Source organism: Lemur catta, chromosome 22 (assembly GCF_020740605.2).
Source record: "Lemur catta isolate mLemCat1 chromosome 22, mLemCat1.pri, whole genome shotgun sequence".
NCBI classification, from domain to species: Eukaryota; Metazoa; Chordata; class Mammalia; order Primates; family Lemuridae; genus Lemur; species Lemur catta.
The window spans coordinates 17419149-17446675 of NC_059149.1; positions in this window are offsets into that span (position 1 = coordinate 17419149).

Genomic DNA, 27527 nt, shown 5'->3' on the forward strand with positions numbered 1-27527 from the left:
AAGATTTCAGAGCATTATTCTAAAACATTTTTTTAATTGTAGTTAAAAATCTGACCAGGCTGCTTGTAAAAGAGTAATTGTTCCTGTTATGAGACAAAACCAGCTTTCTGAGTTTTCAAAGAATAATAGAATTGTTATATAATTCTAAGACTGAGAACTAAGATCACAGTGTCATTGTTTTCAACAGGAAAAGCATATCCTTACTCCTTTGTTACTTGAGTAATTTGAACACAACAAAAAGATAATTATAATAAAAAGCCTCTAAAGGACTGATTTTTTAAAATGAAGTGAAAATTCTCCATAAGGTGGAATGAAAATAACCTATGAATACAGCTTTCTGTAAATTCATTCAACTTACAGTGCTTTATTTGAGGCTTCTTTTAAAAATGTGGTAAATGCAAGCGTATCATTTTTTGATAATTTTATATTTATTTTTGAAATTTTCATTTGCAATTTTAAATAAGTTAATATTTACCAAAAATGTTAAATTACTACAAATAATTCCTATGTAAATTTCACCCAGCTTTCCCAAATGATATCACCATTGATAGCAGTAAAATGATCAAAACTAGGAACTCAATGATATGATACTTATAACTAATCTGCTAAATTTATTTACATTTCACCAATTGCCCTGTCAAAGTTGGTTTGGGCTCAGGATCCAATGAGAATCATACATTGAAGTTAGTTGTCACGTCTCCTAATTCTCCTCCAATTTGGGGCACTTCCTCAGTGTTTTCATTCATGACCTTGACAACTTCGATAATTTCTTTTTTTTCCAATTTCTTTCTTTTCTTTCTTTTTTTAAAAATTTCAGAATATTATGGGGATACAAACATTTTGGTTATATATAATGCCCTTTGCATCTCCCAAGCCAGAGCTACAAGTGTGCCCTCCCCCCATACAGTGCATTCTGCACCCATTAGTTGTGAGCTTACCCACCCCCACCATCACCCTCCCACCTGTCTGGCATCCAATGAATATTACTTCCATGTGAGCACCTAAGTGTTGATCAGTTAGTACCAATTTGATGGCAAGTACGGGTGGTGCTTGTTTTACCATTCTTGTGATATTTCACTTGGAAGAATGGGCTCTGGCTCCAACTAGTATAATATAAGAGGTGCTAGTTTAGCACTGTTTTTTAAGGTTGAGTAGTATTCCATGGTATATATATACCACATTTTATTAATCCACTCATGTATTGATAGACACTTGGATTGTTTACACATCTTTGCAATTGTGAATTGTGCTGCCATATACATTCAAGTGCAGATGTCTTTACTGTAATATGTATTTTTCCTCATTGGGTAGATACCTAGTAGTGGGATTGCTAGATCAAATGGTATTTCTATTTTTAGTTTCTTGAGGTATCTCCAAATTACTTTCCACAGAGGTTGTACTAATTTGCAGTCCCACCAGCAGTGTAAGAGTGTTCCTATCTCTCCACATCCACGCCAGCATTTCTTGTTTTTTGTTTTGAGAAAAGCCATTCTCACTGGAGTTAGGTGATATCTCATTGTGGTTTTGATTTGCATTTTCCTGATGATTAGAGATGTTGAGTAATTTTTTATATGTTTGCTGGCTATTATTCTGTCTTCTTTTGCAAAGTTTCTGTTCATGTCTTTTGCCCACTTTTTAATGGGGTTGTTTGATTTTTTTCTTGCTGATTTTCCTGAGTTCTATATAGATTCTAGTTATCAGCCCTTTATTGGATGTGTAGCATGAGAATATTATCTCCCATTCTGTAGGTTGTCTGTTCACTCTAATGATAGTTTCCTTGACTGTGCAGAAGCTTTTAAAGTCAATCAGTTTCCCTTTATTTATTTTTGTTGCTGCTGTGATTGTTTTTGGCTTCTTCATAAATTCTTTGCCTAGGCTGATGTCTATAAGAATTTTCCTAACATTTCCTTCCAGAATTCTTAAGCTTTCATGTCCCTCTCACAAAAATCAACTCATGATGGATAACAGACTTAAACCTATGACATGAAACCACAAGCATATCATTTTAAAGTCTTGGGAAAAAATTACAAAAAGAAGATCCAACCTTTCCTAAGATCATTAAAACTCTAATATAATAATTGGATTCTTAGGATAATTTAGATGAAATTAGACTTCAGTGACTAAATAGTAGGAAAAAAAAACAGAGCAAACAATTCCACCCCTAAAATTCATTATGATGATGCAAGATTCTTTACCGATGTTGTTTCATATGTGTTGCATAAGGAAGCAATCAAATATTTGTTTCTATTATGAAATGTTTTTTAATTAAGTATCATGTTATTTTTAGGGAAGACGATTTGAAGATCTTAATGGTTATCTTTAGCTAAATATAGATTCTATTTGAGACTGTGATAATATGGAAATCCACTTTTATTAATATTTAAGAATAAACAGAATTTTTGCCTATGGTAATATTTGGTTTATTTGGTTGCTTATTTATTCCCTTATTTTTACATTATGTAGTGTCAAGGCTGGTATTATAATAAAATAAATTAGTTTCTTGGTTGAAAATTGCCTTGGCACAGTACCAAATAATATGAACTGAATTTCCAAGGAATAATATCTGTCACCATAAGTCACTTCAAAAATCCATGAAAAGAAGATGTTAGGTAAGTAATATAATTTCTTGGAAGAAGTCTTAATTAAATTAGGCTTCCTGGCATGATGGAAAGTACTGCATGAAAAAGTGCTGCAGGAAAAATTTAATTGAAGATATGAAGCTATATTTCTTCCATTATCAAGGCTCTATGAGGTTCATAGTTATAGTAAGAATGGTGTTCTGATATTCAGCACTTTAAAAACCATTATTTCTGATACATGATTCTAAAACCTAGAGCTGAAGCTAGAGCTAAACGTGGTTCCTAAGATGTGATAAACGTGCTTTCTCAGAGACCAGTGGTTCCTATACATCTTTCCTTTCTCCTTAAGTCGCACAATAGGGGAAATATTCAAAGGTGAAAATAATACAGCAGGATAATGTGAAGCGGTTATCAATTATCTTGTTATTTTTTTACATATGAGTAGGACAGCTCTGAGCAACCTAATTTGTTTAATGAGTTAGAGTGAATAAGCTCAAATTAAACAAAAAATTTATTAAATTGATAACTTTTTGGTCTTTAAGTTATAGGTCTGCCCACACTGGGGATTTCAGCTGCTACAATTTTATTTAATTCAATTGCTATTCATTGAGGGTCTACTAGGTTTAAATTACTGACATAGGTCCTGCTAGAAATACACAACAAGGAAGACAAGTTTCTGACTGCAAGGCAGGGACCAGTCTTTTAAGTAGGAAGTAAAGTTTGAAGGGTGGCAGAATATGTGGCCCCAAAATATGTCACTTTGGTACAAGGATGACCTTGAGCTAAAGACTCTTGAAAAACAGCACATGCAAGAAGGGTATTCTAATCTCCCTTTTTCTTCTTGAAAACAGGAGATAAAATTTCTCCTGTGAAAGATGCCCTCCCTGTACCAAGAGAAAGGAAATATTCTTTGATGGGGAATCATAACCAAGAGAATTCTGTACAAACATATATTCTTAGAATAAAAATTTTTATCTTCCTTTAGGTTCCACATATAATTTAGATACTTTTCTCTTTGATTGACCTAACAAAAAAGCATGTAGGTTTTGCCATTTCTTTGGCTTTTAATTTCCTTATGAGGACTCCTGTGTCACATAAAACTTATTTTAATTTTGTATGCTTTTCTATTATTAATCTATCTTAGGTCAATTTAATTCTCAGGGCCAGCTGGGACCCTAAGAGGGTAGAGAGGTAAAGTTTTGCCTCCACTACAGGGTGCATAGAAATGATGGTGATATAAGGCAAAAAATGAGTTTCACAAATTAAAAAAAAAAAGATACATGTGTTATAAGACATTATACTACACAGACATTGCCTCAAGGAAAGGGAAGATTCAAATGTGAAGGAATTAATAGGAGAGTTAAATGTTCACAAGCACACATAGTGAATACACAGACTTCATCTTTAGAAATTGAATTGTAAAATGGAAGAGAAGAACACAAGAGAGTTATAATCAAATATTCATACAATATTTATGGAATTACAACCCAGCAGTTTTTACTATATACATCTAAACCTTCATATTAATTCCTCCTTTTAAAAATTAAATATGATTATTGGTTTGACATTCTTAGCCACTTAAATGTATTTTTAATAATTAAAAAGTAAGCACAAATCAAAAAAGAAATCTTTTACTTAAAAATAGCAAAATAATAATCAACAGTTGAATAGAGATCCAAGATTGTCCATCTTTTTCACTCTTTTATAATAATATATTTCTCATTTAAAAATCTGTGACTCAAAAATAATAATGTTGATTAGGATATATTTTAAAATAACTAAAATAGTGGAATTTGAATGTTCCTAAGACAAAGAAATCTTAAATACCTGAGGTGATGGATACCCTCATTACCCTGAATTGATTAATTGACATTATATGCCAGTATCAAAACATCACATGTACCCTACACAAAGATATACAACTATTATGTTCCAATAATAATTAAAAATTAAAAAAAAGCTTACCATGCTGTATCTCAACACTGAATCATCCACCTGTTACTTTCAAATATCTTTATATTTGATCCATTAACATGTCTGTCATTTTTTTCCCTTGGAAAATAATCTTCACCATCTCAAATGGAGAGTTTAAGTAAGTTTGTATGGATCCATCTGTGTATGTGCATGCCTGAGATATATTATTGGGGAACTGTTTCTAGGGGAAAATACCACTTATGGATATCACTGCTTTCTAAAAATTGTTTCTGGGAATAGTGATATTTCAGAGTTGCTTTAAATTCCATTTTATTGGTCTCTATGCTAAAAGTTACAAAATAAATAGTCATAAATTAATAAAATTACCATGAATTAATGAAGAGTCATACATTAAATTTGGGTAATTTGTTTTGTCCTTTGCTGAAAAAAAGTGTTTTCAGCTTAATACTCTTTCAAATGCTAATGGAAACATTCTTTTCTTGATAGCACCTTCAATCCTCTACTACAGAAAAGAATTGCCATAAAATTTATTTGTGCAATAATGTTCATAAAGAAATGTTTCCATATGTAGCTGAAGTTCTCATATCACCTATGCTACCAAAAGATTAGAAAAAGTCCAAATCTATGTTAGGGGTACTGTTTAATAAAACATGGCATATCAACACAATAGATTACTATATAGTCATTAAATGAGTAGAAAACATGTTTTTGATGCAAAGTATGCCACTCATGAGCCAATGTAATAAAACATAGATATTATTTGTACTATGCAAAATACATGTAAGTCAGATATTTAAATATTATAAATTATTTGGAATTTATAAAAATTCTTGGTAATTCTTGCTCCTCTAGGGCAAGGCATCCATTTTTTTTAAGAGAGGGAAGGAATAAGGCACTAAAAAACAAAACAAAACAACAACAACAACAAAAAAAAAAACTCCAGCAATATTCAGTTTTGAGGCTTCAAATTAGAATTTTGAAAAAACATGAGCTGTGAAAACTTTTGTTTTCATATCCAAGAGTGGAGCTTTTCTTTTTTATTTGTCCTCTGTTAGGAAAAGAGGTTTTAGGAGTTACAGCTACAAAGTTTGGGTTAGTCACAACTTAGAATTTTTTTTTTTTTTTGCCCCAAAAGTAACAGAATTGAAAAAACATCTAGATATTTTTATGAGGACAAGTTTATGTTTCAAAGATGACAGGGAGAAGATTTTTAAAAGAAAAAAATCCTTCTTGATCTGGGGGAAAATGTTCATTCATTGGGATAGTAGGGCACCAGCAGAGAGAGCCTACACATTGTGCCCTGCACCCTATGAGCACCCTACCTGGCACCCAGAGAGAGTGAACTTGCTGGGAGTATGCAAGCTGAATATGGCCCTCCACAAAGCCTTAGAGGATATTACTAAGAGGTCACAGAAGAGTTTTTATAATGTTTTAACTAAAACATAAATTTTTAGGATTTAATGCACATTGCTATTCCAGCCTAGAGATTTTTTTTTCATAACACAGAAAAAAGTATAATGTAGTATAAAACAGAAATCTACTATTTCTATTTTATTGAGTTAGATGAAACTAGTAAGTTTATGAGTGTGTAATCAGAACATTTCTTAGGTAGATTATTAACAAAAGAAATGATAAATATCATGGCATAATATTGTCTCTTTGGATAAAAGTTATACATCATTTTCCTTTAGGACCATGAAATTCAAGTAGCTTGAATTGAAATGTATTGAACAACAAGTTTATGATGATATACTCTAGCAAATAGTATTTTGTGCGTCATTTGTATAGCAGGTAGATTATAACAGATATAGCTGATAAATTCTTTCTTGATATCTCCAAACATTAAAAACAAAGCCTCCTGAATCACAGTGCATGCAGAATTTGCAAGGGTATACTCTATTAGATCACATAAATGGTATGAAAACCACTCTTAAAATAATTACATTCCAAGAGAAGATAATGTTTGAATGTGTAAGAGAAAATAGCAAAATAGAATACAATAGCTTTGATAAACTTTTAAAATACCCATTTAAAACCTAAACTTAATTATGAAACTAGGTCAAGGGAAAAATAAAAGTAAGCATTACTCCCTAATATGAGGAAATAAAAAAGCTAGTCTTAAACCAACTACTAAACATATCCAGAAAGCCAGTATTCTTCAAAAAGGCCAAGCACAGAGAGAGATTAGGAAGTTAAAGGTGAAGTCATTTAATGTGCAATTGACTATAGGAAAGATAAGATATCAGTGATCAATGATAAAATCTAAACAAAGCATACTGGAATCATTTTGTAAATTTCACAGATTTAGAGTTATAAATGGAAAGGGTTAGGTGTGAGGGTTGAGCAGGAGTCTAATGAAGTTGGTTATTCTTTTCTAGGAATAAAAATCTAGCCTGAAATGGCAACCAATTCATATTATTTACATGGTATAAATTGAGGCTATCAAAACCAGTAGAAAGTAAAAAATATCAGAAGCTAGCAGATGTTCTCTTGCCACAAAACAATTAACTGAATGACTTGTTAATGACATTGACAGCTTCATGTTTTTTAACCAAACTGATTGTTTATACTATGTTAGTTCAGCCACTGCCTTCAGTGAGTACAGGTCACCAAAACTCATTTGAAAACATACAGTGAGTTATGTAATAAACACTAGATTTATTCCTTCAGATTAAATTACATTACATTGTGTCATTCAAAACTACTTTCCTAATGTTTGCAGCTAAATTAAATGTGCTGTCAAGAAACTGATGAGAAAAACTTGAACCTTTTGAACTAAAAATGAATTAAATCTCCAAAACAACCCCAAAACACTAATGTATTTTGTAAACAACATAGCAAAATACAAGAAATAAAAATTGAAGCACATATTTTCTCTGTATATAAATTTATAAAACTCACTCCCCCAAAACACAAGAAAAAACATTTAAACCAAAATTTCTAACATGAACATATGTCTGTTCATGAATTGAAATAGTAAACATTGTTATATTTTTCCATTTATATATATATATCTTTTTTTATTAGTAATACCTTTTTATTCAGAGTCCTCATTTTCCATATAGGTCACATTAAACACAGCCATTAAACAATAGTGTTGAAATAAATCCATACAATGTATTCTGCTTTTGTTGCTGTTGTCCTTGTTCACCAATCACTTGGTACAGCTAAGAACCTTATGGAGTGATAGGGCTGATAAATGGGAATAGCCAACCTGCAAACACTGGGGCCAGGAAAGTCAGACTTTAATCAGGTCTCATTCAATTACATTTCAAATCAAAACTTCTTGATAGCCAAAACTCTTATTTGAATTAATACTCTGACAAATGCTGTCTGTTGTCAAAAGAATATAATTAGACAATAATGAGTGGGCATATATTATGCCAGACTTGTCTAGACATTTGTTGACCTTAGTAACTTCTACTCCATTAGACAACAAACAGCTTTTAAGCTGGTTTTAAAAAAACATACTTCTCTTATTACTACATGACTTTTTTTTTTAATGGTGTCATATTTTAAATTGAGCAGTGTCTAGATCCTTTAAAGGGAAGTCATGTTTTAGAAGATCTCAGCTATTTGGAAAATAAAACAAGTTAATTTCCCAAGAAGGAATTCAATTAATTTACAGAATAACGAGCCAATCTTTGTACATTTGCTGCAATAAGAATGTCAGGTTAAGAAATGACATGAAAGTATTCTTTGAAATTGCATGATATGTCTCTTTAATGTTTACTTTGGTATAGGTATAATTAACATCATTTTATTCAGAAAAATATTTGTGGCTATCTTCCAGTATATATCTACTAGAGAATATTTGAAATATCCTTCTTTTGTGAATGGTAGCTCGACTCCTCAAAATTCAAGTTCTACACTGTTTCCAAAAACCTTTGGTTGCATTTCATTTTTGAATTGATGGTTTGTAAGTAGAGTTAGAAAAGGCTTGGAAAAAAAAAAAAAAAAAGAAGGGGCCCTATAAAGGGAAAATGTGTATATATAAGAGAGAAGAATTAAGAGAAGAGAATTTTTGGTAAAAGAGTTAAGAAAATAAGTGGTGGGGGACACAGTTGAAGCCTACAGCATCTAATAAACTAAGAAAAATGAATAATAAAATATGTGAAGAAATAAATAAGAATGATATTAGTCACATCTAATGTTGAACACTAAAATGTTAAATGACCCACTCATTAAACTTTTCATCACTTTATGTGAGTATAAATTTTCTAAGAAAAACTTGTATTAACTTTTTTAATACTGCATTTTGAGGCTGTTTAACGTAATATAAAAAATCATTGAAAATTGATCTGCATCCCAGAGATGCAAAGATGGTTCAACATATGCAAATCTGTAAATATAATTTACCATATAAATAAAAGCAAAAACAAAAACAAATACCATACAATCCTCTCAATAGACACTGAAAAGGCATTTGACAAAATTCAGCACACTTTTATGGTAAGAACTCTTAACAAAATAGGCATAGATTGGACATACCCCCAAATTATTAAAACCTTATGCAACAAACCCACAGCCAACATCACACGGAACTGGAAAAAACTGAAAGCATTGTCTATCACCACTTCTATTCAATATAGTGCTAGAAGTCAATATCAGAGCAATCAGACAAGAGAAGGAAATCAAGAGTATCCAAATGGGGAAAAAAGAGGTCAAACTATCACAAACTATCACTCTTTCCTGACAATATGATATCATGAAAACCCTAAAGACTCAACAAAGAGACTCCTGAATTAATAAATGAATTCAGCAAAGTCTCAGGCTACAAAATCAATGCACAGAAATTAGAAGCATTTATATATGCCAATAGCAGTCAAGCTGAGGACCAAATCAAAGATGCAATATCTTTCACAATAGCATCAAAGAAAATAAAATACATAGGAATATATTTAACAAAGGAGGTGAGAGATCTATATAGGGAGAACTATGAAGCACAGAGAAAAGAAATTGCAGAGCATGTAAACAGATGGAAAACCATACCATGCTCATGAATTGGCAGAACCGATAATGTTAAAATGTCTATACTACCCAAAGTGATCTACAGATTCAATGCAATCCTTATTAAAATACCAATATCATTTTTTGCAGATGTAGAAAAAAATAATTTGATGCTTCGTATGGAACCAGAGAAGATCCCGTATAGCCAAAGCAACCTTTGGAAAAAAGAACAAATTGGGAGGCATCAATTTACCAGACTTCAAGCTATACTACAAGGCCATAGTAACCAAAACAGCATGGTACTGTCATAAGAACAGACACATAGACCAATCAATGGAACAGGACTGAGAACCCACATATAAAACCATCCTCAAATTGTCATCTGATCTTTGACAAAACAGACAAAAATATACACTGGTGAAAAGAATCCTTATTGAATAAATGGTGCTGGGAAAATTGGATAGCCACACATAGAAGACTGAAACAGGATCCACACCTCTCACTTCTCACAAAAATCAACTCACAATGGGTAACAGACTTAAACCTAAGGCATGAAACCATAAAGAATTCTAGAAAAAAATGTTGGGAAAACTGTTATAGACATTGGCCTAGGCAAAGAATTTTATGAAGAAGACCCCAAAGGCAATCACAGCAGCAACAAAAATAAATAAATGGGAACTGATTGACTTTAAAAGCTTCTGTATAGCCAAGGAAACTATCATTAGAGTGAATAGACAACCTATAGAATGGGAGAAAATATTTTCATGCTACACATTCAATAAAGGGCTGATAACTAGAATCTATATAGAACTCAGGAAAATCAGCAAGAAAAAAAATCAAACAACCCCATTAAAAAGTGGGCAAAAGACATAACAGAAACCTTTCAAAAGAAGACAGAATAATGGCCAATGAACATGTGAAACATTGCTCAACATCTCTAATCATCAGGGAAATGAAAATCAATGAGATATCACCTAACTTCATTGAGATGGGCTCATATCAAAAAGTCCCCAAACAACAAATGTTGGTATAGATATGGAGAAATACAAACAGTCATACAGTGCTGGCGGGATTGCAATTTAGTCCAACCTCTATGAAAAGTAATGTGTAGATACTTTAAAGAACTAAAAGTAGAACTACCATTTGATCCAGCAATCCCATTACTGGGTATTTACCCACAGGAAAAAAAGACATTTTATAATAAAGACATCTGCACTCGAATGTTTATGGCAACACAATTCACAATTGCAAAGATGTGGAAACAACCCAAGTGTCCATCAATCCATGAGCAGATTAATAAAATATGGTATATGTATACCATGGAATACTACTCAACTACAAAAAAGAATGTTGAATTAGCACCTCTTATATTATCCTGGATAGAGCTGGAGCCCATTCTACTAAGTGAAGTTTCACAAGAATGGAAAAAAAAGCACCACATGTTCTCACCATTAAATTGTTACTAACTGATTAACACTTATGTGTACATATGGAAGTATCATTCATCTTGTGTTGGGCAGGTGGGAGGGGGGAGGAGGGGATGGGTATATTCACACCTAATGGGTGTGGTGCATGCTGTCTGGGTGATGAGCATGCTTGTAGCTCTGACTCAAGTGGTGCAAAGGCAATGTATGTAACCAAAGCATTTGTACCCCCATAATATTCTGAAATAAATAAAAAGATAGATATCATTATTACAGTAAAGTATAAACATTATGCCCATATTCACCTTTGGACACTGTCTACAGTAACAGTATGTTAATACTATTTAACCATGAAAAATAATGAAGCAATTTCTTTTGGAGCAACATGGATGGAACTAAAGGCCATTATGTTACATCAAACAACTCAAATCAGAAAGTGAAATACTGCATGTTTCACTTATAAATGGGAGCTAACTAATGTGTACATATGGATGGAGAGTGTGGAATAATATCAGTTGGAGCCCCAGAAGGGTGGAAAAGAGCCAGGGTATGAGGGCTGAGAAATTACTTAATGGGTACAATATACATTATTCCGGTGATGGTTATACTATAAGCCCAGACTTCACCACTATGCAATATATCCATGTAACAAAACTGCACTTGTACCCCTTAAATTTATACCAATAAAAAATAAACCAGAAGGTACAAAAGGGTAAAAATAAATAAATAAGCAGGTGGCCATTAGCCTGAGCTTGTCTCCGTATTTTGAGTTTCTACATAACAAGGTGCTACCTAATTCAGTATGCAAATAAACAAAAACCTAACCTGGGAATATAACAAACAGCCAGATTTAACCCAATTGCAGGCAGCCAACTCACCACATCATGCTCAATCCCAAATAAGGCAGATGCCTAGCTGTAGCCACTCAGGTGATTACTTTGCTTTTGTGTCTGGCCTATAAAATCCCATTGGTCACACTGCTACGCAGAGCTCTCTGCTACACCTTAGGGCTCCAAGATTTACCCAATTCATGAATAGTTCTTTGCTTAAATATACTTTGCTAAATTTAATTTGCCTAAGGATTTTCTTTTAACAGTCTTTTAACATTCTTTTTTTAACACGTGTCAAGAATATAGCAAGGAACAAAACCTCATACATTTCTTTCATAAATGATGGATATTAAAATGATTTTAAGCATCACCTCTGAAGAAAACAATAAGTGGTATGCTCCCTGGGTATTCTTCAAACAGAAAATTGTAAGCATCAGGTTTGGGGAAAATGTTCTTAAATAAAGCAGCAGTTATAGCAATCAAGACTAGTGTTTCAGGTATATTTTTTACAACTTGAAGTAAGAAATGCACTTTATCTCACAACATGAAAGAAACATTTACATATATATGTATGGTGCACACGTCTATTCTATTCCATTCTATCCTAGTCTATCCTCACCTATTTTATTCCACTTTATTATATTTCTTTTGAAATAATTTCTGGTAACAACTCAACCAATGGAGATTACATGATCCACCAATGGGTCATGACTGCAACATGAAAAAAACTGAAATAGACTGATGCAAAGATGATCACAGTAACTATACAGATGTAAATAAACATGGAACGCAATTTTCTCTACTTAGGTTCTCTAACTTATAATCTTGCCACATACATGATCTTTATTCTATTTTTATATTTGGCAAGTAGGTTTAGACAACAACAAAATGCTCTTTTTTAATGTAAAAATAATATAAAATGAGTGTTGTCCAAGACATTAAATCACCTAATGCAAACCCTATATGATTCATGAAAATTATCTTAACATCCCTGCCTGGGTGTTGTCCAACCTCTCTTATTAAATAACCTCAGTGGGGAGAATTCACTAATACATAAAGTAATTTGATTTTTTTTCAGGACACCTTTAATTTAGATCAGATATAACAAGATTTCAATTTAAAACTTTAACAATGATCAATAAAAGACATTGTAAATCTCAAAATAGTAAAATTCAAATTTTATTGCTTGCTGTTTCAAAACTACATAACCCTTACCTTTGTGTATTTTTCAGCATGACTTCAGTTCTGTTTTCAAGGAACTTAAACATCTAGTTGGAGAGGCACAGCACAGATAACATTTAGTTTCTCTCTCTTATCTCCCAGCTACTTTCACAGACATTTATTTCCCACTTTTCACATTCCTTCAGTTTAATTTAATGACTTTCATGCTTTGTAGTAACAAAAAAAGCAATCCAGATACTTATGAAAAGAAAATATTGCAACATGAAACACAGTCCTAAGAATTATAGGGCAATTTTGGTTAATACTAAATTGTGAGAGAAAGAAAGTATCAGTTTAAGCTTCCCTCGCTAGCTTTTAATTTTATTCCCAAAGCCTTTCTGAATACCAAGAAAGTAAAAAATAAGTGTTAATTATTGCTAACAGAAGGGTTCATACTTAGCATATCCATTTTTTAAATCAAATTTATGATACAAGAAAGTTGTATTTATATGTGCTCTTTGCAACTGTACACAGTATCAATGTGTATACAACCTTCATGCCATTTTATAATATTTGGAATACCATTTTATTATTCTAAATCATGTTTCTTTTATCTGTACTTTTATTATGTTTCATTAGTCATAGCTATAATTTATTGAAGCCATGTCCTTGGTCAGAAAATTTTATCTGCTTTAAAATGTTGAGCTTTATGACGCAGTTTTCAGAAATGTATTTTGGCAAAAAGCCAGGGCTTCTTGTTTCTATGCTTTGCAGTATTAACCATAAATGCACTTGAATTTCAGAGAACAGAGAAATAAATGTGGAGTGGATAATTCAGGGAAAATGTCCAGTTAGGGAAATGGCTTTAGCTGAGACTTCAAGGAGTACTATTTAGCTAGGTTGAGAAGCAAAGGGGTATAGGCCAGAAGGAAGAGATAGAGATAGAAAGAACAGAGAAGAATTCTATAAGCTTCTCTCTGACTGGAAAAGACAGTGCATGTTGAAGAACAGTAAAGTTTGTGTAATGCTTGTGTGTGTGTGTGTGTGTGTGTGTGTGTGTGTGTGTGTGTGTGTTTGTGTATGTGTGTATGTAGGACTTCAAAATGTAAAAATTACTTTCAGAGACATAGACTTATTTTACCATCTCAAAACCTTAGAAGGTAGATAAAATAAATACCATGTCTCTTTTGCAAATAAAAATTATGAAGTCCAGAGACCTCCTTGAGCTTCCATTTTTTCAGTAAGACGGAAATAATCTATTACACATTGGATCAAAGGCTAGCTTCATGCCTTTTCATATAGCCAAAAAATATTTATCAAGCAACTACTATGTGCCAGACACTGTTCTACATACTTAGACTAATTTGACAATAAAATAGCCAAAAATATCTATTATCGTGAAGCTTGTATTTTCTAATAGAAGACCTATAATAAACACAAGTAAAACATAAATGATATACAAATGCTTTGGAGGAAAGAAATAGAGCAGGATTAATTTGGGAGACAGTTGAATAGAGCCCACTGTATTTTTAAAGAGATTAGTCAGGGCAAGCCCAATTGGGAGGATGACATTAGAACTGAGACTCAAAGGAATCCATGCAGATATCTGGAGGGAAATAATTCTAACAGCAAGAAGAGCCAGTATAGAGACCCTAATGCAGAAACTCTCCTGGTATATACCAGGGACAAGAAAAAATGAAACCAGGAAGGGAATACTAAGGAAGGAGAGAAGGGTAACAATGGTGGGCATGAGTCAGACAGCCCATGCAGTGTTTTGTATTCATTAAAAAGACTGTATTACTCAGTAAAAAGTGGAGCCACTGAAAAATTTTAAACAGAAGGATAACATGATCTGATTTAGGGAGGCTCATTAAGAGGTTGATGAAGTAATTTAGTAAAGGGATGAGAGATGCTCATCCAGGGTGCTAGCCATGGAGGTCATGAGAAGTGGACAGAACATGATAAATCATACTTTTAAGATAGACCCAAATAATTTCTTAACAATTTGGAAGGGGAATGTGAAAAAAAAAAAAAAAAAGAGAAGAGTCAAGGTTAATGCCAAGGTTTGGCCTAGGCAAATGTAGTTACAAAGTAAGGATAAACTGAGTTATAGAAAATTGGGCCACAGTATGTTTGTGGAAAATAAAAGAAGTTCAGCTTTGTCTTTTAGATGTCCAAGTGAATAAATTAATCTGAAGATCCATAGAGAAATCTGGTCTGTTGATACACATTTTGAGATGTAAAACATTGCACAGTTGATACTTACAGACGTAAGTCTGCATGAGGTCATCAAATGAGTTAATAGATAGAGTTGAGTTGAGGTCCCCGAACTCAGCCCTCCAAAGAAAAGAAGTTTAGGAGGAGAGAAGCTAGGAAATGTGACTTAGATGGATTAATTGACAAATTAGAGGAAAACCTAGAGTCTGTGTTGTCCTGACAGCTAAATAAAGAAAATGTACCAAAGAAGAGGTAGTGAGCAACCATCAAATGCAGCTGACAGTTAAAGAAGGACACCTGCTTAGAACTGACCATTGGATTTCACAACATGGGAGCCTTCTATGAGTTTCTGGAGGCAGCACTATGTTCTTATTTCTATTTCCTATAATCCATCACAGAGTTTGAAAAATGTGACTTCTGATGCCAAGTATAATATTGTTCACATCACAAGAACTGATTCTCTAGGTGAAGTGCTACCAGAATCCAGAGAGGTTCAATTAGTTAGACCATTCAAAATTTAAATAATAAGAAACAATAAATAGATGTCACTTGAAACTGTGTTGTTTATAGGTGTTTTTTTTCGTTTTTTTTAAATAAAATATTTAATTATTCAGGGTATATGAGAAGACAGTAAATAGTGTGCTGGGAAAATAATTTAGGTGGCTGTTTAAAGCTGGCAATTTCCTAGGGTGACACTTCAAGGAAGAAATAATGAGGTTAAGTGAGTATGCTATCAAAAATGTACATTAGGAAACTGGGAGACTAATAATGCTAATAGTAAATTTAAATCAGTTTCACTGATGTTGTTAATGACTTCCAGCTATTTTTGAAATTCAAAATAAAGTTAGTGAAATAAAAGAAGACATTTTCTTTTTATGTCAGTTACCTGAGTGGAGAATGGTAATAAAAGCAGGTAATGCCCCAAACCTCCTCCTTTGTTCAGGCAAAACCCCACGTTTCTATTTGATATCTTCAGTAGCAGAGATGAAGGAACACATCTGTAGTGAAAAGGTTATGGCTTTCTTAATTCCTTAGAGCAGCGGATCCTAAATTTTTTGGCACCAGGGACCGGTTTCATGGAAGACAATTTTTCCACAGACCTGGGTCGGGGGTGGGAGGGGAAGGCAGAGCTCAGGAAATGATAGGAGTGATGGGGTGTGGCTTTGCTCCACTGGCCCTCCACTCCTCTCCTGCTGTGTGCCCCCTCTTCCTAAGTTTCATGGAAGACAATTTTTCCATGGATGGGGGGCGGGGGCAGCAGAGATGGAGCTCTGTGGCCAGGTCCTTAAGAGGCCACAGCCCAGTACCAGTCTGCAGCCCCTGGGGGTTGGGGACCGTAGCCTTAGCAGGCAGAATTCTCTCCAGGAACATACCACAAGAACCACCCTCATGGGTCTTTTTAGAGCTCGATTTAGTCACTCTGAAATTTTCAATGTATTACCATGAAATATCTTTTAAAATAAAAATACACAGGAAGGCAAAATAACAAAAATAATTAATCAAGAAGACTATAACAACACAAAGAAAAGTTATAAATTCAAAGCAAACTTGAAAAACAAATTAAGTAGCTGGAAAGCAACATTCATATCACATTAGTTTGCACTAAAACATAATTAATGAAGGGAAAGTGCATAGTAGTGCTTGAATATTTTTGTAATTAAAAGAAACATCTCTTTGCATAAGTAAAGCATGCAGAGAAGTATGCAAGCATCCCACTGTTGAGCACATAACAAGCAAAGAGGCAGACTCCTCTGACCTCTGTCTCTCAGGATAATAGGAATAATTAATATACCCCATGAGAAAGACTGAAGGGAAAATAACAAGCTCATGTGTTTTTAGGCAGACTTCAAATTTTCACCCAATTCTTCTCTCTTCCCTTTTAATGGGGTCTTAGCTAGAGATTACATTTTCCAGGCTTCTTTGCAGCTTCACATGGCCAATGGGTTATGAATGGAAATAAGGTTTCTAATTGTTAACCTCTTTTCCTTGAGGAAGCTACTTGACTCTCACTCTCTTTTTCTCCTTCCCTGGAATTGACATGTGGTCATGGTGCTGGGAGCCAGCTTTCATGTGCAGAAAATGTCAATAATTCAGAAGACGGCAGTGCAACAAGACAAAAAAGAACCTGAGCTTCTGAATGGTCTTGGGGAACAGAACTCCTTGCCCACCTTGTACTGCACACGACACTCATTTCTAGACTTTTCTATGAGGGATAAATGAACTATTTTATTATGCCATTGCAATCTTGGGTTACTTTATTACTGCACCCTAACATATCCTAAGTAATTCAGGTATAAGGTCCTAGCATAGTTTCTGGCACATAAAATCTACTCCTGTCTCCATTATATTCAATATATATTTAATAAATATGTGCTTTGTGTCAGATTACTACATGCCTCTATTAGTCATTAAATTTGTCAACAGGTTTGATAAATGCATATTAATTTCTGCAGGGCCAAAGCAGACATATGTATAACATTATTTTTATTAATAGCTTACACTGTCAGATTTCACAAAGATAGCAAATAAACCTCTAGTGAGGTTTGAAAGCCTTAGGAATCCCCAAACAACAACATTTATAATGACAAGAAAGTTACTTATTTAGGGTTCTAATGTCCTTTGTGCCAAGTCAGTTGCAGTCAAATCAAATTTATGAAAAGAAAGTAAGATTAGTGGATTTTTAAATAGAATTAACAATAGAAGAGTTGAATAATGATAAAGAATAGGGTTTAATTTAAAACCTCCCAAAGTAGGTTGCAAATTTTAAAATTTATTTTTGACTCTTTTATTTATCACATGCTCTAATGTATGTACATGAGTTCTGTGGCTTAAATAATTAATATGCTATTGGTACATTTTGTGGTGTGAATAATTAATGTTATTATTTGATTGTTATACCATGTGTTCCCATTAAAATTCTTTTTAATTACAAAATATTTCAAATATAAAGAAAAATAATAATATAAATGCCCTTGTACTCTTCACATACTATTTTGCCATATTTGCTTCTGATTTTTAAAGAAATAAAATGTTACTCTTTTGTACTCTAAAAAAAAAAAAAAAGAATAGGGTGTATTGCAAATACATGTCAATGAGCCCTGTAGTTTTTCCTGTGCAGATTCATGATAAAAGAAAAAGAATTGTAAGGAAAGATTGATCATCATCTCCATGATCCAATTCCTGACATCATTTTTTTCTGAAAATGAGGTTCCATAAAAGGTATACATCTTCCTTTATATTTAGAAATATTCTCTCTTAGTTGTGGTCATTCGTCACACATGGCTTCCTTAGGTATGATCTTCTGTTAGTCAATTTTTTAATGTTTAAGTGTATCTTTTAATAAACATACAAATTTTCCCTTTTGTCACCTTATTTAACAGTTAAACTGATATAATACTATTGTTACGATATAATACATTGCTATTTATATTTGTTCACTTTGTTCAGTGTTCCATAACTTAAGGATAAATTGTTGCTCTTTCAGTAGAATTGAAATGTTTTTTAACATACTACAATATGTCTTGATTAAACAGCATATTTTGAAATCTTTATAATTGATTAGTGTTTTCTTTTCATGGATCATCCAGTGACATTTTACAGGAACATCTTCTGATGCATGGCCACTTGGTTCAAGAGACAGGCTTTTTAGAAGGAAAACAGAAAATTTCTGCTTTTCTGCAACTTATGATCAAGCCTGGAGAATACATATTTTAGGATGATGTTCTTTTTTTAATATATAGTATCTTTATCATCCTATGAATATTGTATATCGGTAGACTACATGTGAGGGAAAATCTAGCTGAGGCTTCATATCCAGAGGATACTTTATCAATATCTGACCATTACTCAAAACTGAACAGTCTTAGAATAGTTCCTCAAGTTTGAATGCCAGGGCCCAGATATGTTGCCTCCACATTCATGACCTATAAATGTATGTTGTCTCTAGATGTTTTTTTGACAACTACTTAGGTGCTGGTGTATATTGTCTGTAGACATATGCATCTAATTATGTACAGGTGACATCGCTTTTAGTATCAATTTGTATTATAATTCAAGCTCTATAATTTGCTGGTGTGATTCTTGGGCCAGTTGCATAACTTCTCTGTGTATGGCTCCTCTCTGTAAATGTAAATCATAATGGTGATAACTCTTTTGTCTAGTTATGATGATGATCCAATGAAACACCGCTGGCAAAGCATTTAGAACAGCACCTGGAACCTTGTATGTGCTCAATAAAGTGAACTACTTTTGCTTTTTCATAGGCTTATATTCTGTTTCACTGACTAAACAATGTGTTCCTTGATGTTCTAATATTACCTTTGGAGTAGTTCTTATCTCACATAAAACCTGAAAAAAAAAAGCCTAAGTAAAAGTAGATAATTAATATTGGCTTACTCAATTTTATTTCCTCATTTAATCTAATAACACATAAGTAGTATCTGAACCCTTTTTATCCCCATCCTTACCCCTCAGGAAAAAAGCAACTTTCAGTGAGAGGACAAAAATAGAGAACACACTCAAGGAACTAGCTGCGTGGACACAGAGTCACAAAATACATTATTTCCTAGTCTGCTTTGCCAGACAGAGCAAGACAGTCTTAATGTAAAATCCACTCCTACTTTAGTTATCCCAAGAGTTAAATACTATGTTTTTGTACTTAGATACACAATAAGGAGGGAGGCCTAAATGGTTTCAAGTTATTTTCTCAAATTCTGAAATCTAAAGTCATTATCTTTTATAGCATAAAAACAGTAATCTTTTGAATACTATTTGAACTTAGAATTAGATATTTTTCCATTGCATTGAGCACACAAAAGGCTGAGTCCACGACTGAAGATCGGGTGGCAGGAGGCAAGTCTGCCTCACTGAGCCAGTTGAAGCACAGTTTGCTCACGCAGGTGGAAAGGGAAACTCTAACTATAATTATGTTAAATTGCTTGAAGCTAAGGACCATATTTTACCCATCTTGTGCTTAGAAGAGTGTGTTAAAAAATGAAAGAAATTCCAATATTTGTTTAATTGAATTGCATGGATTTAATGCTGTTTAGAAGAGTATATAGGAATAGAAAGATATGTGAGAATTCAACTAGGGATTCAGGATTTGAATAGAGAAAGAAAAATACCATTTATACTTTAAACAGCATATGAGCTCAAATCACCAATTCAGATGCTTATTAAAACCAAGATGTGACCAGCTAGTGGGAATAAATTTTTTAAATAACTTATTTCTTATTTCAGTACATTTCATTCTTCCATGTGTTTCGGTTAGAGTATGGTACATAACTAGCCTCATTAAAATGCTGATTTTAAAAAGTTAATATCAGCTATTGATATTACTTGCATTAATAAATTGGGTTCCAGGAACAAAACTACAATGAATGCTTTGTTCTGAAAAACACATTCAAAGAAAAGTAAATAGCATCTGCTCCTAAATATCCTGTGTTGTTCCACGGTTCTATGACATAGGGATTGTGGTTAGGAAAGCTGGCTCTGAGACCAGGTCATTTGGTTTTGGATCTCAGTTCTGGCACTAGGTGAATCTGGTCAAGCTATTTGTAAAGTAGCATTTACATTTTTAGGAGGGAATTAAATAGCATTAGCTATTTAAATAGCTATTATCACTGTATCTGCCATACAATAAATGTTCACTAGAAATTAGCTATTTGCTTACTATTTTAAAAAAGCAATGTTTTCCTTGTGGCTTTGCACAAACGATCTTTCCTTGGAATTTTTCATATCCTATTCATTACCTTACAGAATTTAATACAACCAACCAAGAAAAAGAAAATGTGCATGTGTATTTTCTTTTTCCCTTTTTTAAATGTCTGTATAGAAATCTTTACCAGCTGTCACTAAAGGATGACAAAAGTCCCATGGTAATTCTGAAATTAAATAAAATAAATTCAAAAGTGAATATTATGTGAAGACTATGTGAATTGAAAAAGTTATATTTTTAGTGTCATTTTTAGTGACTTTGAGCTTCAAAAATGCAAGTAATCCTTCTGAAGAAATGGACAGAGCCCTACTCCCTGGGCAGCATGTGGCACTTGAGGCATAAGGCCTTGAGACATAAGCATGCACAAGAAACTGGTCCTAGCAACTTAGTATAATATTTGTTCCCTTCTCAGCTTTTAAATATTATCTCTGTATATCTATAACAATCACATGGCTTCAATGATTTTGCCAACTAGCCACCTGCCTTTCAAATGTCCTAACAAATACTTTGGTTGCATCCAAATCCCATGAAGCATCATATTGTTGAAATGTGTGTAGGGCATAAAAGGAATGCTGGCAGTGGGTGAAGTAGTAAATGCCTTCCCTGTTGGTAATTTCCACAGTGCTGTTTCCATCAATTACTCACAATCTGAGGCTTGTGGGATGGCAAAACTCACTTGCAAGCTCTTTACAAATCTGTCTTGCAAGTGAATTAATATTCTTCATTTTATGATGGTAATTGGTGACCAGCTGCAGTGAATCACAAAAATGTTAGTGTCCTTTCAACCTAACAATCTTTTGTCTGCTTAACAAACAGCAGGTTGAAGGCAGTAAAAGCAAATCAGAAATAATAATATGTCAATTATGTCTTATCAGCACAACTATTTGCCTGGCTTATTCTGTAGATAAACCAAAACATATTTATCAGTGTTTGGAATTGAGAAGGAAAGCGCAAGTTATTTTCTCAATACTCTGATAGAGAGACAAGGACACATCTTTTGCTTCTAAGATTAAAAAAAAAGAATTGAATAAAAGTATAAGTTTCTGAGGAAAAAATATTAGAAACACTAGGGCACATTTAATTATTCTTTTATCCTACCTGAGACAAATAAAGTCTAGAATCACTGTTGATAGCTACAGGTTTTAGGGGGTAGAGTAGTTAAGTCGTCAGCCTTATTTTATTAAAAAAAAGAGCTATTTTAATTTCCCTCTAAGTAAATACTAAAGTATTCTATAAGAGTAAACTCTAAAAACATGTGTGTATATATGTATACATATATGTCAATGTTATTATAGTCCTATCTTTAATAGTCATGTTGCCTGAAGCAGATATGATATGAAGGGAAACTTGAAAGATTCCAAGAAATATTTTGAAACACTTTTCAGAGTAGAAGAGCCAAGAGTAATGTAAAATGTTTGGAGAGGGTACTAATTGCTAAGGGAATCTCTGGCATGTATCATTCATAGAGAAGCCTATTACACTAACTTAGAAAAATCATTCGGATACTAGAGATGTGGATGAATAAATTGGACTCCTATGGGTGTTTTCATAACATACTTTTCAAAACTTCATCTCATGATGCCTCAATTGATGCATTAGAAATCAATTGTAAACAAGGTGGGAGATCACAGCAATTGTAGGAATCTGGCCTCATGTTGTAATGAAAATTCTTTTTACCACACCGAATAAACTTCACAGAAATTCATTTGAACTGTTATTTTCAAAAAATACATTAATAAATTATTCTTATTCTGCTTTTTGAAGTACCAAACAATAACGAAAATATATGACTTTCTTTTTCTGATACCAAATTGAATACTATTTATTTATTTATGTTTATACCACAAAGACACATAAAAGTCTAAAATCATTCCAGAACAGTAAACCACGACTTTTGGATTATCATCATTATTGAACATTTGTAGAATTTATTATGCTTAGGGCATTGTGTTGTAATTTTGGAGTGAATAAAACATAGTTCCTATAATCAAAGTGATGGTGTTTGAGACAGATTATAAAAATACAGAAAAGAGAATAATGGAAAATAATTAGCAGATTATTATTAAAGTAAACATTTTCCCTCAGCTCTCTTTAATATACCTAAAAATAGGGTTTACATATACTTCAAGGAAAATTTCAACTGTGATCAACTAAGCAACCTGGATTCATTTTCAAATAAATTAAATCCTTCCTTATAGGCACAAATCTTTGTTATGAACATAACCAACACTTGCACATATGATTTTTTTCAGTCTAATCACACCCCCGACTTCATACTATACTTGGTTCGATTGCTCCAAAAAATAAGACCTCAGGTTATTTTGATCTCTAAGGTTAGAAAAAGAAAAAAGTGGAATGATAAATTGAGCTGCTGCCTTTCTAAATGAAATTTAAAACCTGAAATTCTACCCAGATTTATAATCAAGAATTCACTCTGAGCTCTGTTTTGAACTTCATAACTTATTTTAAAATACAAGTTTTAACTACTCTTTCCTCTATATGTCTTATAAAAAAATAGCCTTTGTCCAAAAGCAATAAATTCTGATATGAACCTAGGCTGAAGTTTGAGGAAAAATGAGGGTATTATATTGTCATAGAACAGCAAAGAGGCTAACCTAAAAGAATTTATATGAGGGGTGTGAGTGAAAATGCCAATATCATGCGGACTTATCACCATTGCATTTTTTCTTATTTTTTAAATGAAGACTATTTGACAATTAAACATGGTATCAATATAAGGTATACATTTTGATGATTTGATATATATGGTGAAATAATCAACACAATCAAGCTAATTAGCATACCCATCATCTCAGATAGTTACTGTTTTCTTTGTGTGTGTATGTGTGTGTGTGGTGAGAATATTAACATCTACTCTCCTAGCAAATATCAAGTATACAATAAATTATTGTTAACTATAGTTACATTGCTGTACATTTAATCTCCAGAATATATTCATCTTGAATAAGTGAAATTTTGTGCCCCTGTACCAATATCTACCTATTTTCCTTTCCCCCCACCTGTTGGTAAACACCATTCTACTCTCTGCTTCTGAGTTCAACTATGGTAGATTCCATGTATAAATGAGTTCATGCAGTATTTGTCTTTTTACTTCTGAATTATTTTGCTGAGAATAATGTCCTCCATTTTCATCTGTGCTATTGCAAATGGCAGGATTTGCTTTTTCACGACTGAATAATATTCCATTATGTGTATGTCTCTGTGTGTGTATACACACACATACAATTTTCTTTATTAATTCATCAATTAATACACATTTAGTATGTTTCCACGTCTTGGCTTTGTAAATAATACTGAAATGAACATGGGAGTGTTGTTATCTCTTTTTGAGATCCTGATTTCATTTCCTTTGGATATAAAACGAGAATTGGAATCTCTGGATCATATGGTAGTTCCATCTTAGTCCACATGAATAGAAGATCCAGGTCTTATTACAGATTCTTCCTCCAGTTACTCATTAAACAACATTTACAAGAGTTTACTATAATATTTGGGAAATAATAACTAAGTTTATGTCTTTGTTAACTAAAATAGTTTGTTAAAACAAGGTCAAATCCATCCTTAGGTTCAACTGTAGCAGGAATTAAAAAAGTTGCTTGCCTTTGGCAATTTTATTAAAATAATCAAGTTGTGTTTATATATCTTTAAGGATTGTTCCAGTCTATATTCCAGGTTTTGGAATTAAGGAAATGAGAGGTTGTGTTTCCAAAATACTGATAATATAAAGTTTTGTATCAGAGCTATAATGTATCCATTATGGTTGGTGATTTAAATATATTAATTTGTACCATAAATAATTATTTACAATCCCCTCCAAATCAGAACAAAATAGTCAGCAGTTTAATTTATATTTAATAATGTCTTAGTTATATTGCATATTATTATTATCAGTTTATCATATTAAGAAATCCTTCAAATTGGCATCTTTCAAGGAGCCTGGAAAAGTAAATAATTATGCTTACAACAACTGAGTTAAAGTATTTTCATGTGTTGTTTAGTCTTCTATCATGCTATGAATTCCTAATGAATGCATAATAGCAATGATCAATTAGGTTAATTTAAGACCAATGGAATATCAGCAGATAAGCACTATCCCACTAAAAGTGCTTATACTTGATAAAAATTATACAACTAATGCATTTAAATTGGGACACACTCTGTCATAACATATGCTATAATAACAACAAAAACGGTGCTATCAGTGTTCCAAGTCCTGTTCTAAGTTCTTCACATATTTGACTCATGAAATCTTCAAAACAACCCATGAGGCAGGTACAATTCCTGTTCCTCATTTTAAAGATGAGATAATTGTAGCCCTAAGGTGTTTAATTACTTGTCCAAGTTTACACAGATAGTAAGTACCAAAGCTGGCATTCATTTTAAACTCAGGCAATCTGGCTACACAGTCCATGGTCTTATCTACTGTATTATAGTGATAGTACACACGTTGGAGCCAGGAACAACTATCTCTGAAGAGAAAGAACAGATTTGTGTATAAATTAGCCATGTTTCTAATGCTCAGGTTTCCTTGGCATGCCTGGGCATGAGCTGAGAGAAGCAGTAGTCCCATGTGTGTCCCTTTTTCTGTTCTTCAGTTCCTCTGGGTTTATTTAAGTCATAATTCCTCTGTCCTACAAGTTCAGAATCATGAAGGACTGAGTCATCCATTTATAGAACCAATTTATTTTGTGTCTTCTCAAAATATTTGCAAATGTACAGGTGAGGGATTTTAGTGGTGCACACAATAGTGCAATGTGACAGTGGTATCTTTTATGACCTCTTCTGTCTGACTCTGTTCCGACATTTCATAACTGGGCTTCAACTTTGGAGACCTAATTTATTTAATTGGAGTTCCTTATCAGGTGTTAAAGTAAAAACCCTTTCATTAATAGATGGAATGGCATTACTTGATTTTACTTTTTATCAAGGAAAAGAAAACTTCAAGTTTAAAAGGTATTATATATTCAATGCTGCCTATTTTAACAAACTACCATGGAATTCTTTGAAAAGGTCTAATTATAGGCTAGTAAAAACACAACTCAATTTCCTCAAGAAGGACTTATTTTGCAACTTTTTATTACAAATGTTACTTCAGGGTGCCCAGTTGATATAAGGGCAAGTATTAGAATGACTATAATTAAGAAGGTGAAAAACAAAACCCACAAACTAAGCATGAGTCATTTATATTCTTAATACTCGAACCCTGAATTTTCACTTCCAAGCCATATTACCTATGATAAGTATTTAGATGTAACAGTAGAAGTAGTAATATTAATTGGGAGCCAATCAATGTGTACACAAGGGAACAAAGAGATGTAAAGGTCATTGGAATCCAAGGAGGGTGGGAAGAGGGGTAGAAACTTACCTGTTGGGTACAATGAACACTACTTGGGTGATAGGCACACCAAAAGCCCTGACTTAAGCATTATACAAGGTATTTATGTGACAGAAACATTTGTACTCCCTTAATATTTTGAAATAAAAAAGAAGTAATAATATGAGTAATTTCAAAAACAAATCACAAGCAAAAGAAAAAACTCCCAAATATTTTAATTCTCTACTAATTATAAATATACATTGGAGATTCTTCTCTCTCATATATCTTGTTCTGAAATAAGTCTTCCTTGTATAAATATACCAATGTCATGAATTATTAATTATGCTAACATCTTTTTCCAGCATGTCTTCTTATTCTCATAAAACAGTATTTCTAAAACATGAAGATGGCAACATTGGAAACAAAGACTATTTTTCAATTTTGGAATAAATATCACAAATCTTACCTACAGACATAGAAGTTATTTTGACATCTTCCCTGAACACTCATAATAGGTAATGCAGGAGTTTAAAAAAGGGGTCTTGGAATTCTCTCTGTATTCTAAATCCTTTGAACAAAAATATAATAACTATAAAATTTATTTTGCAGTTAATTTAACCTCATTTTGGAAAGCTGTTTTACTATATTTAGCTATTTAAAATATGTAATTATTAAACACTTCAGTAGATAAGTTATTATTAATGTGTCATTTTCTAAGCTTCTAATGCCCTGTATCTATTAATAATACTCTATACTTGATAGGCTAGCTGTCAATCATTGTTGATTTGTCAGATGTGCTATTTTAAGAACATTCTTGCAAGAAACTTTATTAAGCATTTGAATTACAGGAATCAAACTGGTAGTTATTTTTAGAATTCATCCATGTATGTATTCAACAATCCTCACTGAAGTGCTAGTATTTGACTACACTATCTAAGAAAGATTCACGGATAAATAAGGATGGTGCTTGCTATTAAATTGTACAATCATCTACCATAGGTATTGTAATAAAGGTAAACACAAGGATTGGAGCAGGAAGTGACTGACTGGCTGGGAAGACACAAGACAAGCTTTCTGGGAGAAACAGTGCTTGAGTGAAGACACTGGTTGTCATCAGGGCAAACCTCCATCATGGAGAGTTCCAAATTCTTCAGTCACACCAGGCCTCCAAAACTCTTAATAGTATCTTTACTTGATTCTGCTGTCTTTCCTAGTACTTCCAAGAGCTCTTCACTTTCACTAATAAATTGTACGAATAAATAATCTACATCAGGGATCAGCAAACTTTATTTTTTTTATAAAGGGCCAGATAATAAATATATGTTTGGCTTTCTGGGCCACATAGTCTCTGTAGCAGCCACTCACCTCTGCTGTTGT